Below are 12902 nucleotides of genomic sequence, written 5' to 3' on the forward strand. Positions count from 1 at the left end.
TTTAGTTTGAATGGTTGTTTTTTATTTTTTCAATTACTTTAAATACATTTCCCAACTGGTATATAACAGTGTGTCTGTCCCATTACAGTGGAAATGCACAGCTCTATAAAAATAATGCCAAAAATAAGACAAATGGAGAGGAAGTTTAAGGGTAACAAGAGATTAAAAAGTGGGAAGTGTGGCCAAGACTATAACTGCAGGAAAGTTGCTGGGTGATGAGAACAAATGTAACTTTTGCAAACATAAAAAGACAATTTCCAGTAAAGCTACAGTAATTTAGTTTTCAAAAAACTAATGCTCTCAATACTCTGCCACGAAATCTTTTTTTGGCTAAAATGCTAAATGCAAGTAAATCAGGAAAGCAGTGAACGATATGTTTAAACTGTAGTGAAATTAAAGGCATTGCCTTCCTTTTTGGTATAAGGTGCCCATAGCATCATGCATCACTGTTTTATATACAAATCTGAATCCTCCACTTTCACTTAATTGTAAACCATTATTCTCACTCAGGGTATATTAAACACATTTTAAGCAGATGTTTTCATCAAAATTTATTACTTGCCAATCTGTATATCGTTAAAATTAAAAATCAATATGTCCAATTCATGCGTCAACAGAAGTTGAATGTTCTAACTGTCATTGTGGATGACATATAATTATAGAATAATGATTTACAAAGTTCAAATCATATCTCCTGCAAAGGGCAGCAAACAGTAGCAATATAAACTTTTTTGAATAGGACACCACCACACCATTTTGTAACTAATAACACCTATGCAGCCAAATAAAACGCTATATTTAATAACAGTTATTTACTTATAATCTTCACGTTCAGGTGTAGCTATGTTCAGTTGATGAAAGAACATGCAGCTTTATGTTACTGGGTTGCATCCAGATTTTTATTTAAAACAGGAATACTGAAAATAAGAACTTCAAAAAAAATGTGACAGGCTTTCTGTTCTGGACCATTAATTTTTCAAGTCAGATTGAACTATCATTTAATTGGATCCTGATGCTAAAACTTGGATTCCACATTAAAAGCTTGAAGCTAAAGCATATATAATAATTTGTTATGCTGAGCTATTCATCCTAAAATGTCAAGCAAAAATAAGACAAACTCAAAATAAAGTTAGTCTACCTTCTGCGATGACACAAAGTTAACAACACAGAGAAATACAATCTTTGTGCTGGCCAAGAAACAAAGCCATTAGTGTTTCCACACATACACACACTTGCCATTAAATTAAACATGAGTTAAAATTAACACAAAATAACAGGGAGTACTATTCAGCAGAAATCTCACTTCCAAAGTATTGGCAAAAAAGACTGCACAAGAAAGCCAAGATTTTCAAACGCAGCTAGCAATTTTAGGTGCCCAACTTCAGACTATAGAAATAGAGCCAATTTCCAAAGACAGAGAACTAGGCACTTCGTGAAAATCAAGCCCTCTTGAAGGTGTTTCACGTTTAAAAATCACTAGTACTTTGAAAACTCTTGATGCATGTGGCAAACATAAGAAAATTCCTCCCTCCTGAAAATAAGAAATGTCCTTTCCCCTGATGTTAAAATTGTGCTTCTACTCTTCTGTTTCCTTCTCTCAATTCATGAGAGAGATCAAAATGAGGATTACAATGCACCACCTCTTGAGCTTCAGCTAGTACCTGCTAGATTTGTTCCCTACTCTGCAGACTAGATCCAGAACACTGTCACTGGGACACATTTTCCACAACTACTCTACGGCAAGCTTACTAGCATCAACAGCATCCACAAAAAGGAGATAGATTCTACCAGGTTTATTAGCGGCACTACTGTATTTACTTGTATACCACGTGTCTTTCCCCCCCAAAATTAGCCATCCATTACTGGTGTGTTTAAGCGAGGAGACCAATTTCCTTACCAAAAGGCATGTATGAGGATATTGTAATGACTGCCAGGGGTTGCACTGCCTTCCTGAGCCCATACAGGACGGGCAGAGTCTGATTTCCAGTTACTCATCCCCTCTTTCAAGCTCCAAAGCTCAAGTTTTAATCCTGTCACAGGATTAAATTGGAAGCAGCTTTTGGAGTTGGAAGGAGGGGATGAGTAACGCATGTGCCTGAGAGCATTCATCAACAGTGAGTCCATGCTGTGGCAGAGAAAGCCCTGAAAAAATGTATTTTTCTTCATTCTGTTTTCCCAAAGCAAGGTGCCTTATTTTGGGGTGTGCGCTATGCAAGAAAATACGGTGATCCTGCTGACCAGAAAGAGAGAGAAATAATGAGCCATAACACTGAAAGCATCCTGGTTGCTCTTGCTGTTGGATTTTCTTGCATGACCCAAGAGATCACCAAAATTATTTTCATGCAAATTCATTCATTTCATTGAAATTATTTGCAATATTTTCATAAAATGCATCAAGAACCATAGGAGATGAAAACTAAAGTTTTACATGACTCAAAACCTGTAAGCCCTTGTTTCTAATGGGAAATACATCTTGGGAAGAGGGTTACAATTTTTGGTCATCTGTAACATTTCAAAATTGGGGAGCAGCAATGGGACACACATTGTTCCAATTACCGTCTTGCCTCCTGCCTAATCACATTCATTCCAATCTGATCCTAGTGGCCTTCAGATCAAGAGCTTACAGATAGAGTCAATGACACCTTCTTTCAAAATCTTAGTTTTACTTTGCAAATAGTACACAATGCTAGCCTCTCATTTTAGCAATTTAAAAGAATGGCTCTTAACATTCATACTGGAACTGAATAGTAATGCAAGACCCCTATCACCCCATTGAAAGGGGTTCCATAATATAAGTACTATTTTAATATTTTTGTTATTGAAGAAAAAAAAGTTCTCTTAAGGCTTAGCATCTCTGGAAATCAGATCACTTATTTAATTAACAAAATTAGGCACCTATTTTTGTAGCTTGAATTTTCAATTTCTACTTAGTCTAAGAGTTAGGTTGACTGACCTAAAGAATTCTTATTACTACTTTTCATTTCTTCCTGTCATGTCACAGGCTACACATGTAAGTGGACAGAAGAGTATTTTTACATATCTTTATTACAGGTGATCTTGAGAAATTCACATCAAAAGTAGAGCCATCCTCAGATACCGAATTGTTATTCTACCCTATCCTTCAAACAAAAAGATTTTCAAACAGTGTGTGTTGAGTTAGCACAATCAGTTTCTTTTATTTCAGCAAGAATGTGAAGACAGGCTTAAGTCTCAAAAACATTAGTAAAACACTTTAAATTGAATCAAATGTATAATCCCTCTAATAAATATAACAACTCAATGATTTAAAACCCCTAGCTTAAGTAAAGATTTTTTTTTTTTTAATATCAGAATGCTACCTGGGCATTATAACCTTAAAACGCAACGATATACTAAAATTGAGATTTTCATTGAATAGAAACAGTCTTTCCTCACATTACTATTAAATGCAAGATGATCTGACCTTGAAGGAAGAATATAATTGATAAATTTGAAATAAGCAGGGAGAACTGATAAATGATAAAACAACAGATCAAATTGCTGTTTCCCTGCTTTGTTCATAAACATAGGGAACAATTCTCCACTGCCTTACAACGTGCATAGTCATTTAAATCCAAGTGTAATATGGATGGTGTAAACATTACTAAATCAGAATAGAAGCGTTTTGCAGCCATTTTACATAATCTCAGATTCCTAACAGTCAAGGCACAAAGGTAGAAAGTGGTGGCAGGTGGAAATGAGCTTGTTTCTGCTATGTTTTCCCCTCTTTTTAATATTGAATGGTGAAGTATTGAAAGGCTGAGAGAGAGAGAGAGAGACGTTTATTGTTTTATATAAAGAAAAATACATTGCAAACTCAGGTGTCATCTGCCCTTGAAGATTCAGTGGCAACTGAGGAGCTAGTGAAATAATACCATCACACAAAACAAGAGACTGACAGCTAAACAAGGGAGAAGGGGGGATTTTTAGGGAGACACAGTTGAAGATGCTATCCAATATTCATTTTTATTAACATTATGTTTAAAATCAATGACAAATCCAAAAAGGAACTTAGGTGCTCCAATGCTAATAGTCACAATGACAAATTTTTGGCGCCTGGTTTCTGGAGTTGGATCAACATCCTGAATTGGGCACCTAAGTCCCCTATACAGTACATGGGGAGAGTCCGGTGATTCAGAAGGGGAATCAGAACAGGCACCAAAAATTGAACCTTGAAGCACTTAAACTATCTAGTGGGAAACATTGATAAATACCCAGCTCAAGGCTACATAGAATTGGCTATATCAGATCAGAAATTAAAGCCTGGAACCTCTTGTATGAATTAGGTAGTCAATCTGTTCCTTTGGTCTTACTTTTCTTTGAGACACGAGGAGGAGAAGGCAGTGGTAGTGACGATGCCTCCATCCCACTGCCAACCTCACACAAGCTGAGTGGGTAGAGTATTCAGGCTGTGGCAGGTCTGGGTTCTATTTCTCCTTAGGAATGAGTTGATTCAAACCTGTATTCCTTACCCTCATAAGCAAGTGCTCTCAACACCCGGCTATAGGCAGTTCTTGGACAAAGGGAAGGAATCTCTCCTCTGTTGAAACTTTCATGCTGTTGGGAAAACAATTCAAGATTTATTGGACCAGAGAGGGGGAACAAAAGGAAGCAGATGCATAATGGTAGCCCTACACCCTGGGCAGAGATGGCAGTACTTAGAACAGTAGTGGCTACTGAGCTGTTGACAGCAGCAGCTATTTTTGCACACACACCCCCACCCCCCTCCCTCAAAAGTGGCACCTGGAATGCTTCAATGGTCACCACCCCCCCACCTTCCCTGCCACCTTAGTTATCCTACTGAGAGCGAACATCACTCTGTAGGTCAGTGGTTAGGGTTCACTCTTTGTAGAAGAGGAGGAGAGACTTGGATTCTCATCTCTCCTTCAAAGACTGCTTATGATTTTAATATTGAACAATCATTTGATAAAATTAAGAATAGTCCTTTGGAAGAAAGACCAACATTCACGAAGATGACAGTTGATATTTTAAGTCTCGCACCTACTCAGGCAGAAAAGGGCATAAAACCAGGTCTCTAAACAAGTATTCTAATAATTAAGCTATTGAATAAAAGGGGAGCACCACTGCTACCCCCTTCTCTTTTTCTGGCCATATTTTGAGAGTAGCCATGGTCACTCACTGCCTTTTGTCAAGAGCTCATTCCTGTACGTGTGAAAGATGACGAGGACTTAGGTGGAAGAACTCCTAATTTAAAGATTTCAAACAGGCTCGAACATGACATAGATAATGAGCTGCTTATACCTGTCAAGACAGAAGCAGTTCAGCGAAGGGCAGGAGCAGAGCTTCAGGCCAATTAGTTATGCCAGGCATGGTGGGCCTAGGCCCATCAAGAGAACGATAATCTTCTCTCAGTCAGGGAGGCCTCTAGAAGTATAACAGATTTTTTGGGGCAACAAAAGAGAAAGCTGCAATGGGAGTAATGTTCATAGGCTAATAAAAAAGGGTCCAAGTGAGGACCCCAAGCAGAGCACACTGGCCAGCACTCACTGTCCCTCAGTCCAAGGAGCCTGTGAATGCCACCCATTAAAACTCTGCCTGGAGACATGCACAAAGGAGTGATAAGAAGAAGCAGAGCTTCAGGTAACTGGCCAAAAGCATCACCCTTGTTTGGACCTTCCACAGCATTTGAGAGTAAATATCGCTCAGTCATTAAGATGTGAAGCAAACAACAGTACATGTGGGGACTTCTCCCTTTGCTGCTCTGGCTAGCTAGAAGATGCAGGCCACCTATTTGCCAGCTACATTCAGTGGCAAGGCTTCCTGAATCCCTCATGGCCATGCACAATACTCTACATCCTGCTACTGAACCATCTAAGACACTTAAACTAATATGCTTAGCTTGATTTTCTATAGAAATGTATTTGTATTAATAGATAGCTGAGATACTGAAAAAGTGCATGTGCTAAGAGATTTAGGTACCTACCAAGTCTGAGGGAGTTTGAGCATTGTACCCTTAGACTTTGGGTACTTACATTCTACCCACATCCTTTTACAAATTGTAAGCCTTAGACCATTAAGAAATAAGAACTTCCATAAAGTTTGAAAGCACACACACAACTTCAACAAAGACAAGAGTTGACAGCAAATGTTACACCCAATAAAAACTCCACTGGCAGAACCAGAAATACCTGATATTTCACAGAGAGCATGGAAAGCCACATGTGTACACACACAAACACATGACTGTAGGGGGGGGGAAAAAAAAAGAGTCAGCTCTTAATGTATCAAAAGAACAAGGTCAAAAATCCAATAGTTTTACAAAATTGTTTACATTCTATTCTGGAAGAAAATTTCTGAAATTATTCTTCTGTTTATGGTTTGTAAAAATTCTATCTTCGGGACTTTAGTTTTTGTCTTAGTTTAACATGGGAGTTAAAAGCTCTTATCAACTTGAAGAGAAAAAAAATTACAATTGCTAAAATGGCCCCTTAGGCCTACAGCTGCCATACAAAGGGCTTGTGACTGAGAGGCATGCTGGGAAAAATTCCTACAAAAGCCTATACTAGTAAGAGTTAACAGGTGCCAGAAAGTCAAAGAAAAGCACTGCTTTTGTTAGTGGGCATTGCTCTAGGCAGCAGGTAGAGACACATAAAGCTACAGTCACCTGACACTTCCCATTATAACATGGGTGTTTATAATTCTGCCAAGACTTATAACTAAGCGGACTGTAGAATGTCAGCCTCACCTTAACTTTCCAGAAATAAATTCAATCTAAGGTACTTTGATCATTTTGCAAAAATTGTTAGGAAAACACATGTTGTTTTGTCCATATTAGAAAAACAAAACAATATCTCCCCCTGCCCCCCCAAACTTACAACCACTGCACTGAAAGCTTTTTGCACTTTGGAACAGGCACTTGCAATTTGGTATAGACATCCCCAAACATCTGCACTGTAGGTCTAAACATTCTCATCTACCATGTGACAACTCACCTGGTTCCACGACAGAGATTGTTTTTCAGTCTGTTCTTTTTTCATAAAAATCTTATCATTCACATAAATGAAAAATTCCATTCAAGTATTAACAAATCTTATGCATAATCTGTATTTATTACTTTTAAAAGTCACATGTGTGTTTTATCAACCACTTGTTTTGCTCAAATTTCAAGAAATATTTTATCTCGTGGTATAATACCTGCTACTTCCTGATATAAGGTTCTCTGGCACTTTTTCTACTGGAAGATTTCCCATACTTTATTTCTCCATGCCACTAATATTGGAAATAAGTTATCACACATCTGGAGCCAATAATGATTATATTGTTAATGGTCTTTCCCCAACTCAGCTATCTCCTTTGGATTGTAACACAGTAGAACTACTGTGGGTCTACAGGTAGCCTAGTGTTTGTTCTTTTGAAAAATTATATTTGTTACGATCCCTTAAAATACTGTTTCCTTAGGGCATTCCCATTACACTTCCAGGAAAATTCCAATTCACTTGCATCTTTTCCAGTAATGACAAACCCATCTTTAAATATTTTCCTTAATTTAAATAAAGCAAAGTGCCACTGGTAGGGTAGCTTCCTCTACATAATTTCTCATTTCTTCAGTGATATTTCTTTTTAAACCTTCCCCCTCCCCCTTTTCTTCATAAATGTAATCTTGTCTTCAGGGAAATAATATTTTTAAATCATTATAAAATTCAAGAGTTACAAAATTAGGCATTCTGCTGCTAAGAAACACTTTTGCAACTTTAATCCTGCTCTCTGGTATGTATTAAGCATCATATTTATCTTTAATTATATAATCACCTACAATATTTTTCCAATATTTTAGGGTAAAATATGGAGCAAATTACCAAAATATGGAATACCCACACTTTGTTTTACTTCTGCTCTAGCTAGCAGCTTCTACTGGCTTTCCACTTTAAGGCCAATTTTAAAAGGTTTTCTTATGATATAAATAAAGAAACAACTTTTGTCAGCTTTACAAATGGGGAGCTGCCTAGGTTACACAAGGAGTTGCAAGTTTGGAAAGAGGGCTCTGCCTAGGTTTTGGGGAGCAAGGATTTCCAAGCTACCTACTACAGTTAATTTAGGCAATCCATTCTCCTCCATTGCAATTAGTTCAGGCTCTCTCACCCCTGTCTTTACAAAGGGTTTCATAGCTACTGTTCCCAAGGAAGATGTTGACAGAGGTAGCAGTAACTACTGCTATGAATTGCTCTAGTTTTCTTCAGATCTTTTCCCTCCGCTTGTAAAGGAAAGAATCCTGAGCCCAGCTGCTCAGGATTTCACTGTTATTTTCTCATAAGGGCAAGTGGGAAGGTTAGGCTGTCACATTTTGTCCACAGGAGAAGAAGGCTGCACTCACCCTTCCAAGCTATAGAAAGACCAAAAACTCAGGACTTGCCCTACTTTATCTTTCTTCCCCTTCTGTAAATAATGTAGTAATCCAATTTCCTCACCACTGCCCTACACCTTAAGAGCCCCTCTCTGCTCCTTACAAGGGAAGATTCTAAAGTTAGAGAACAGTCTCTTTTTCCTCTTACCTGATATTGTTACTACTGCCTAGATGTTATCAAGGCATGAGAAGCCTATAGCAAAAGTAATGATGTTCAATTAAGCAGTCTGCTACCACGCAATCTCAGAGAGCCTAACATGTATTTTAAGGTGTTTTCCCACCCAAGCAAGCAAAATGCAGTTTCTGTTTATGCCAGATTTCACTAAAAAAAACCCACAATGTTGTTCCTATTGTAGTACAGTCCGTAAAGTGTGTGTTAGAGAGAATAAAACCAAAGCAACAAAAAAAACTGTTATCCAAAAGCCTTATGTTGCTTTCTTGGCACAAAGCAAGTGTTTGTGATTTGCAAGTTCCTAACAACTGAGATTATAATAAAAGCACTAACAACCATTCTTATTAGCATATATCATACTACTTCTAGTCACCAATGTTAAACTCATTCTAAATTTTAAATGAAGCACAGAAGATACCTTTGTGACTGCTGATACTACTTGATACACTCTGGAATCCATTCTTCTTACAAAGGCCTCAGTAGTTACTCTATATTATGGTAATCCATCAGCTGCAAAATGTTCTTACATCTCCTGGTCTCTCTGCTAGAAAGTAACTCAATAAGTAAGAATGTTCATTCTGCAGAATCAGAAAGAGGAAAAAAAAAACACCACCTAATTTAGGAATCCTTGTCCAGTGGAAACACAAATAGCAAGTTTCAAAATGGCATCTTTAAGACTACATCTACTTTTCTCTGCTAAATTTAAAGGGACAGTATCCCTTCCCCCAAAAGATATTTTTGAGACTATGTTCTTTAATAAAGGCAAAACTAGATGGGGAAAAGTCAGTAGGAGCAATATAGTCTAGAAAAATAAGGTGTTTTTTCAGCAGCTTGTCACTGTAACACAAAATGGAAAAAGCCACAAAACCAATAGAAGGGGGAAAGAACATAGTCAATGTGAAATGAGCTGAGGTTAGAGTGATGAATCTACAACAGCTGATTCTCTAGATACATACTGCATGGTGGAGTATTCTGCCTCATTAGAGATCTATGGAATAAGTATGGGGTGATCGCAGGAGCCCTGGGTGTACCCTGTTAAGCTTAAATCAGTACAATCAGCAAAAACAGTAGGAGTTAAGTTTGCTTTGAGTAGCACTGAAGTGCAATTGAGGGAGAAGATTATTAACTAACAGGACTTTTGACAGCAAAGCTATTGTAATACTATGCTGATTCTCAGAAGAAGGTGAATAGTGAAGATCAGTGTAAAGGAGAATGCTCTTAGTAGAATTTCAGATACTGTTCCCTCCTGAAACTTCGGTTTTGGAGGTATAAAACCTGGTCTTCTCTATGATTCTCATAAACCCCTCTTCCCTATAAGAAGCACTGACTAATGAATGCCACACGGAAAATCTCACTCTGTTTTTTCTGGACTTAACCTCAAGTCTGTATCTCTTTTAGAAACAGACAATTTCAACCTCCATTTACACCGCTCAGTGTAGATTTAATTTTATTTTGGTAGGTGTTTTTACTTTTCCTAATCTGGATAGCATTCCAACTTGGTACTTTATTTTATCATATCACATTCAGTTTCCCAGGGCTTTCTAACATGCAATCCGAACAAGCTAGAAATGCAGCTTTATCAGATTGCCATCATGTCATCAAGAGCTGTTTCATCTATCTTATCACATTAAACCTGCCATAAATATGCATAACGGATCACATCATAAATTCAATCAGGATAAATATTTTCTAAAAGCCTTTAGTATTTTCTGTAATGGATGATGCCAGAACTGATTCATGTAATAGTAAAATTTGCAAAGCAGCATTCAGCTGGTGAAGTAAATTTACTATTATGTTTCCAAGTGAAACACACTTTTTAAAAGCACTGTATAATAAAGAGCCAGCTCTTTGACATGGTATATTACAGTGAGTAAGAGAGCTTGGCTAAGCTCCCAGACAAAGAACAATCTATTGGATGCCACTGTGTTTGCCCTTAAATGAGTGCTTTACCCAATTGCTGCTTAATGTTTTAACCTTTTCAAAGTACTTTCAGATAGGTTGCAAGAGGGAGGAGAGAATTACAGTTGCTCCCCACCATCTTCTCCACAGTAAGCTGAGCTTTAAAAAGAACCTACGTAGCTTGGTCCAAATGCTGCTTATCTCATTCAAGTAAGTATGCCATGGAAGTCCCCTATTAAGCTATCCAGTAAATAAGCATCTCTGTAATTCTGGATAGCTACACCCTTTTTGTTTTTGAAATATTCTCTTATTTCTTTTAAACAGCCCCACTGAAAATATTTCCAAAAGAACTTTCTGATTTAAATTAGCAGTCGGTCTTTTGTGTAATGTAGTCTCACCAACCATTGCAATCACAGTTGAATCACTTCTGTAAATCAAAAGGATTTAAGGTGTTAGAAATTGGTCATTGGCTCCTTTCCAATCAAGTGAAGACTTGAAAAATCATACACACACTGAAGATCTTCTTTTCATAGTGAAAGGTTTTCTTTAACTATCCACAATTAAACACCCATTCTATTTTTAAGTTAATAAATTTATTTGGCCTTTATGTTTCAACATATTCTTATAGCCACAGGAGCCTAGTTTTAACATGAGCAATCTCCACTCACCCTTTTCCATTCTCAGCCATTTATACTCCTCCCCGAAGTACCTGCACGGGGGAAAGTTCCAGTGTCTTGAAGTTTACCAAGAAACAGGCACCGCTCTTCCAGCCTGTCTCAGGCTTTCCAAAAATCAGTTGTTTATCCTGCCTCCCCTAGAAAGCCAATTATTTCTCCTGGTAAATCATGACTACAAAGAAATTATTGCTAACCTAGATTTTAGCTTCTTATTTCTCTTATATGCTGTTTCCAGGTCTATTAACAGAGTTCAAAATGTTCATTAATTTTTTTTTAATTGTGTGTCAAAATATGCAATTGATCAGGAAACTATATAGGAATAGAGACTTTTATAAACATAAATGGTGATATTAGAATGATGTTGTAACTCTCATCTTCCAGGAATTATGTGAAAGGCTACAATTTCTTAGGATGATATCTTTTATTGGACTAACTGCATGGTTGAGGTTGCATTCAAAAGCTTGTCTAACTCCATCTCAACCATGCAGTTAGTCCAATAAAAGATATCACCCTAAGAAATCCTTGCCTCCTGAACATTAATTACCTTTGTATATGTTTGATATAAAACAAAGACTTACATTTGAAACTGAACCTTAGACATCAAGTTAGCTGATCATGATCAATGATTGGAAGTAATGTTTCCTTCTATGCGGTTATATTGCACAACTGCTCATACCCAAGAGAAGAGAAGAGATCTGGGGCAAGAGGAATTTGTGAAATTCTCCTCCAGTGTAGCCTTCAGAGGGGTGGCATCTTTTCTTCTACTACTTAGCTCCCCTCCTGCCATACACACAGAATGTGTAAAATATGCTGCTTTGGAATTTACAAGCTGCTGGAATACAGAGGATCTCAAGAGACCTGCCAGAGACCATCCACATGTGTAGTGCAGAAGTACACGGCCTATCTTGTCAACTTTGGCTCCTTGGAAATACTGATCCAATAGAATTTTCTCACACCTGTTTCTCCTCACACATGACGCCTCTTGTCCTCATCACGGAAGATATTACACAGAAAATGTAATGCTGCCTCAGGCATGAATTTTCTACAGATTTTCCATGGGGCTGGTAGAGGTGTGGTTAAGGCCCCATTGTTGGACAAAAATCCTACCATATTTTACTATATGAGCTCAAAATTCAGCTTCAAATGGTGCTAGTGCAGCATTCTAGGTGATTACTACTAAGTAGCTATTTTCACAGAGTAGAAACACACTGGCATTGTTTTCTTGGGGTGGGGAAAAATGTTTCTCTTTATTGCTGAATTTGTTATGGGATCATAAAAAAATAGGGTTGGGAGGAACCTCATGAGGTCATCTAGTATAGTCCTCTGCTAAAGGCAGGGTCATCCATGACTAAACCATCCCAACCAAATGTCTGCCTAACTTGCTCTTGAAAATTTCCAGGGATGGAGGTTCCATAACTTCTCTAGGTAGCCTGTTTCCATACTTGACCACCCCCTTAGCCAGAAAGTGCTTCCTAATTTCCAACTCAAATGTCCTTTGCTGCAACTTGAGGCCATTGCTCCTAGTCATTTCTCCATCCTTTTTATAATCACCTTTGAAGTATTTGAAAACTGTTATCAAATCCCTCCTGGGTCTTCTCTTCTCCCAACTAAATAACCCTAATTCTTTCAGCCTTTCCCCCTAAGTCATATTTTCCAGGCCAATAATCATTTTTGTCACTCTCTGCTGGACTTTTTCCAGTCTACTTACACTGTTCTTGAAGAGAGAGGCTCAAATCTGAACACAGTACTCCAGGTAAGGCCATACCAGTGCTGA

The 12902-nt window shown here is 37.8% G+C and overlaps 1 long non-coding RNA gene across 2 annotated transcripts in view; it reads right to left on the reverse strand.

Moving 5' to 3' along the window:
* Window positions 1-12902, reverse strand: part of LOC102577074 (uncharacterized) — a 22403-nt gene continuing 9501 nt past the window's right edge. The window contains exons 2-4 of one of the 2 annotated variants that reach the window (XR_002094322.2): window positions 8971-9130; window positions 5281-5403; window positions 1-4575 (exon numbers count right to left, since the gene is read on the reverse strand). This is a non-coding gene — a long non-coding RNA (uncharacterized LOC102577074). The remainder of the gene's footprint in view (window positions 4576-5280; window positions 5404-8970; window positions 9131-12902) is intronic. The other variant, XR_002094321.2, reaches the window with a different exon arrangement.

This window comes from Alligator mississippiensis, chromosome 2 (assembly GCF_030867095.1).
Source record: "Alligator mississippiensis isolate rAllMis1 chromosome 2, rAllMis1, whole genome shotgun sequence".
NCBI lineage: Eukaryota > Metazoa > Chordata > Crocodylia > Alligatoridae > Alligator > Alligator mississippiensis.